Here is a 5,949-nt window from a genome sequence, read left to right as displayed (position 1 = left end):
AATACTGGATCCATGCAACAACTTGCTGTGCATTGCAATGTGAAAACATATTTTGTTTTTTAAATATTTTTTAAACTTTTGGAGACACAGACAACACAGGAGTTTTGGACTTTCTGCTAGAGGTAAGATTGTACCTGCTTCTCTCTGTCACCTGTACCATGCTCGCTAACATTAGCCTCATTTACCTGTGATTGAAACACTCAGCAGCTCCTTGATCTTTTCTTCTTCTCTTTCTTTAGTTTTTGTGATCTTGTGTGTAAAGAACCAGTTTTACTAGACTGATTTTAAATCTTAAATATCACACGTCTGATAATATTGATAGCACTCTGATAAGTCTGTCTGTCTGAGGTTTAAGACTGGATCTGTTAAGCTTAAAATGTTCCAAGTAATCTAGACTAAACATTGGTAATGACCGAGGCCTCAAACTAAATTTCTCATGGGATGGTCAGGGGGCTGGAGTCAGGTGTTAATCTGCCGAAAACACAAGCCTGGCCCAAGGCTTTTTAGTGATCCCTGAATTAAAGACAAGAGGAGGAATTAAGCGATGATGTGTAATACTATTCTGAATGCCATTTACAATCAGTCAGAGGTGAAGACAGAAGTAATAACAATAATAACTTTATTTATATAGCACCTTTAGAAACAAATGTTAACAGAGTGCTTTGACAAACAAAGCATGGTTGGAAATAGCAAAGTAAACCTTTTGACAGACAGAGAGGAGGAATTTAAACAGTGCAAAACAAAATACAACCCAAGAGGTTAAAAGAATACACATAAATTAAACAGAATGAAGTGGTGTGACAATAGACCAATAAATCATTGTTTAAGAGGTTTTTAAAGGATAAATAAATGAAATGGATAAATAAAAATGGATAAGTAAATAAAAAAATAAAGAAAATGGACAAGTAAATAAAATAAATAAATGTAAATAAATAAAAAGGATAAGTAAATAAAATAAATAAATAAAAATAGATAAGTAAAAAAGATTAATAAATAAATAAAACAAAAATAAATGAAAATGGATAAGTAAATAAAATAAATAAATACAATTAATACATTAATTAATAAAAAAAATGGAGAATTAAATAAAATGAATTCAATAAAAGGATAAATAAATTAAAAGGACAATAAAAGAGGTTTTCACATTGGGAAAATTAGAAAAAGTTAAAAGGATAAATTAAGAGCAATAAAATAATACATGAAAATAAAATTAAAAACAATAAACAATAAAATAAAATAATCAAATAGATTAAAAAACAAATAATTAGTTGGATAAAAATTAAAAATGATAACAAAAAAGAAGTAAAAGTGGTTAGAAGGATGAAGTCACATAAAAGCGAGTCTGTAAAAATGGGGTTTTAAGAAGAGATTTAAAAGATGTCACTGACTCTGCGAGCCTTATCTCCTCAGGGAGGTCGTTCCAAAGTCGAGGGGCTCTGATGGAGAAAGCTCGATCCCCTTTGCATTTGATCCTCGACTTTGGAACGACCAAAATTGTCCCACCTGAGGATCTATGGCCGTCATTTGTTAGCATTTCTGCAATGTACAGTAGCCTGGGGTGAGACCCAGGTGAGCTTTAAAAGTGCTCAGTAAAATCAGTTAGAAGCTGAGCTGCTGTGTTCTGGACCAGTTGGAGGGGAGAGAGGTTTACTGGTGATACCGGGGAGGACGGAGTTGCAGTAGTCTAAACGGGAGAAGGTGAGTGCGTGTAGTACGTAGAGGTGATTTGTTGAGTTCAGGTGGAGTAACCTGCCAACCTTTCACCTGTTCTTCAGCTTCCTCCAGCCTTGCCAGGAGGAGTCTCATTTCACCACCAGTGACACCAAATCAAGTCTGCTGCAGCCTGCAGGGATCGATCTAAAATCAATGGCAGTGCATCTGCAGCGAGGACAGCTTGCATATTTAATATTCCGAAAGCTGCAGGAAAGTGGGAGGAATGTGGAGCGAGGTAAGCAGCAGGATGTGTTTCTGCTGATGGGCCTGTAGAAATTATCTCAAGACCCTCAGACTTATCTACGTGCACGCCGCGCGGCCAGCTCGCTACAGTTGTCAAAAGTTTCTTGAGGAAAAAAACAAATGCAAACAAGCTTATCCCGTCTGTACTTTAAATCACTTCGCCTTTCATCTCCTTGGGTTTTTAAGAAGGAGGAAAGCAGTGCTTTGGTGCATATAACATTTCGTCTTTGAGGTATTCATGAAAGTGCAGATATGATAGGCTATAAAAGTATGCATGCATAAATGGCTGCAATACAGAGCCCTCTCTAAATGCAGGCTATCATCTCTCTGAAAGGTGAGTTATATTTCATCACTGAATGCATCTGCTTTCAGTCCAGAGCGCCTCAATAATCCTGCGATTTTTAGCCTTTTTGTAGCTCTCATTCATTTCCTTGTTTGATGTTGCTTATGTGTGTATGTGCTTGATTTATGACTGGAGCACACAAATGAGTTTTAAGCAGTTCCTATCCTTGGTACCTTTTAAGCACATGTTAGGGATGAATCAAACGGAAATTAATACCAAACACCGACATCAATGGCACGAATATGAAGTTTTGCTGTTGCATAAAAAGCAAAGTCTTGATTTTGGTTGAAAACCAAACACCGGTGAATAATTCTGAGGCGCTGAAGGCAAACCCTATCACTCTCCCTTTGGTGCTCATTAGACAAAGATGCATTTTAGATGAACAAATTCCTGACTTAAATGATTCAAAGTGGGTCTTTACTAGTCAAGCCTAATCCAATTATTGAAATATCTGCTACAAACCTTGCTCCCCTTGTGTTCAGTTCATGTGAATTCAACAAAACCAGTGAAGCCAAACTGAGGACGGCATCATATGATGTGTCATTAGTGGGTAGATGATGTATGATTTATGGAAGTGTGCAAAACAAACACGTTGGTATTCTTTCTCCATGTTCCTTTCAGGTACACTGGCACTAGCCGTCTAATTTACAAATGTCTACTTGGCTTGGTCCCAATGTATTTATGTGTTTATCTTCAGAGATCAGGAAGTCACTATGCCTTGCGCTCCTGCGACACTTTGCAGATGTGTGTTCCCCGTGTTCGGACAGAGTTTGGTAAGAGAGCATTCAGTTTTGCTGCTCCTACTGCTTGGAATCAATCAATCAATCAATCAATCAATCAATCTTTATTTGTATAGCGCCAAATCACAACAAACGTTATCTCAAGACGCTTAAACATAGGAGGTCTAGACCACACTATGTCAATAAACTCCAGGAGGACTTGAATCTGTCGGATCTCATCTCTCTGGACACCTTTAAGTCTGTCTTAAATGAAAGACAGACCCCAGAACAGTGCCTGTGTTTTTAAATGCTGTTTTATATTCACAAACTGCACTTTACTTGAAAATAAGTTGCACTTTTAAATTATTATTGTTTGCTTCTACATACTGTCTGCATATATGTTCCATGTTGTTGAGTTGTGCCATTTATTCTGACGTGTGCTGCTGACCTCTTGGCCAGGTCGCCCTTGAAAATGAGGTCTTGATCTCAATGGGACTTATCTAGTTAAATAAAGGTTAAATAAAAATAATAAAATAACTAGCCATGTTTGTGCATGCTGGAATAGGACAGTTAAAACCCTATAAAGCCTGAACCATCAAATAATTACCAGAAAAATCTAATTCTTAGAAAATGGAGTGTTTATTGGACCTTCTGACAAATAAGAAAAAAAGACATTAAAGGCACTATGAGGAGTTTTTCACCAGCTGAGAAACAGACTGAAACCAGCACTGATGCCTCTTTATGACCTTCAAAAGCAAACAAAACCATAAACAACAACACTGATGCCTTCTCTGTTGTCATTTTTAATGCCTTAAACCACTCAGAGGGGGTAGGTGTCAGACAACATGATTGACATTTGGCTTTAGAAACTCCCTTTTTTGGCTGTTTTCATGGCAAATAATCACATTGAGTGATACATCTGTCTGTTAAAAGACAGCAGGGTGAGGTTTTTGTTGAAAACACTACTTTTGCATGTACAGAACAAGAAATAAGAGGTATCACTTTGTCCACGATGGGGCGCCAAAATTGATATAAATCAGAAGTTCCTCACAGCAGCTTTAAATTGCAATTTTCATTTATGAGTTTAAATTTGTATCATATTTGATACATCAGGCATTTTGGTGTTAATTTATTGCACGTTTCTTATTTTTTAAACAAGCTAAAACATATAAAAACAACATTTTAAACCTATTAAATTTTAAGTTTCCTTAAAATTTTTCCCAAAGTCATTTCAAACTGAAATTATTTTTTTTCCATATTGCACGACAACGTCATACATATTTTGTATTTGCTACATAACAAATAACATATTGTGGGAGAGTCTGGTGGTGGTTGTTGTCCTACAACGGGGAACATAATGTGGCTGTGCCGTCACTGTTTTGAAAGAAGGAGTGGCGTTTTCAACATATTACACCCTGGAACCTGTTTTCTAAACACCATCTCTGTACAAAGGAATGGCCAAAAGGCAACAAGAGTTCACGTTTTCTGTTCAATACGTTTCTGTGTAAACTGCCCTGAAGACTAAATCTACAATAGCTGCCAAAGTTAACACTCAGCAGGAGAGGGGCACTACTGGCGGTTAAAATCTGGATGTATCTGGGTTATCGGTTTAAAGGTCTTACTGAGATTATGGTCTTTGACGCTACCTTTAGGTCACAAGTCAAGATGATGAAACGGAGGAGTCTCCAGGTCAAGATGAGCTTCCTACGCACACCACTAGAGCTCACCCTCAGGGACATCTGGGAGCTCTTGATAGAATTGCTGAAGCTGAAGTGGTTAAGGCATACGATCAGCTGCCTCCCCGTGGTCAGGCACATCCAATTGGGAGGAAACCAAGAGCGGACTCGGAGCACACCAGAGGGATTACATACCCTGTCTGGCCTGGGAACCCCTTGGGATCCTTAAGGAAAAGCTGTAGGATGTGAGGAAGGATTTCTTGGCTACCTTACTAAAACCTGCTGAGACCTGGAACTATACAGATAGAAGACAGACGGGTGGTGGTGTTTTCACTGTTTCCCATTGGTACCGCTTATTCTTGTGATGACTGTCTTCTTCAAAATCTCCTGTGCAAAGGCGATTATCAGTTATTTTGTACTAAAGGTCTGAGCCTCCAAGGAAACAGCCTTCCTTCCCAAAATAGTTGCTTTGTGTCAGCCCGTTCAGTTGCATAACCCACCTTGAAGATAGGGAAAGAATAGCAAAGGAGCAGAACTAATAAAAGTATCATAATGCCTCCATTTTTGAGGACTCATGAGTTATTCACAGATCCTCTCTCTATCCTTTTATTAAAATCTTACTGAATCAAGTTTATGATGAATATAATCACAGACAGGGAGCGTCAAACAGAAATGGGAGGATAAAATGATTAGGCATCAGGGCACGCTGGGACACAGCATCTTCTGAGTTCAATTATGCAAGGCTTATGAGGCTCTTGGAAAGAGAAAAACGTCCCTGCTGGAGACGATCTGATTGTTGTTGCGGTCAGAGGAGGATGCAATGATTTTACAAGCCTATAAGGGAGAATGACTCGCCAAAACCTTTTAGAGTTTATGTGAAAATGCCTGAGAGGCATGTAAAGTCTAGCTTTATTAAAGACCACTTAAGCTGCCTTTATGATACCTAACAGCACCAGCTGATGGTTATTGGCCTAACCTTGCTTCAGGCTGGTTTATGAGGTTTATGCTTTAAAAATAGAACTGCTCTGGGTGTTGTGTAAAGGTTGTGACTGCTCCTGCATGTAAGAGTGAACTTTAGAAGGTGGAGGTATATTTATCAAGAAGTTCGTGGCCACTGATCCCCTATAGGCAACTGTTCAAACCTGTCAGCTGTAGCCTGAGACGATTAGGCGGTGTGGGACTGATGTTTCTCTGCTGGGCCTCCCGTTGAGTCTGTGTCTGCCTTTTAGGGCCATTTAAAGAAAGAAAGAAAAAC

At 38.5% G+C, this 5,949-nt stretch overlaps 1 long non-coding RNA gene across 1 annotated transcript; it reads left to right on the top strand.

The window, feature by feature from the left end:
* On the top strand, positions 1-5,141 carry LOC117807544. The gene is made up of 2 exons (XR_004629992.1): positions 1-122; positions 4,671-5,141. It is a non-coding gene; the product is annotated as an uncharacterized LOC117807544 (long non-coding RNA).
* Positions 5,142-5,949: the final 808 nt, after the last annotated feature.

This window comes from Notolabrus celidotus, chromosome 23, assembly GCF_009762535.1.
Source record: "Notolabrus celidotus isolate fNotCel1 chromosome 23, fNotCel1.pri, whole genome shotgun sequence".
Lineage (NCBI taxonomy): Eukaryota > Metazoa > Chordata > Actinopteri > Labriformes > Labridae > Notolabrus > Notolabrus celidotus.
This window is presented reverse-complemented; position numbering and strand designations above follow the sequence as displayed.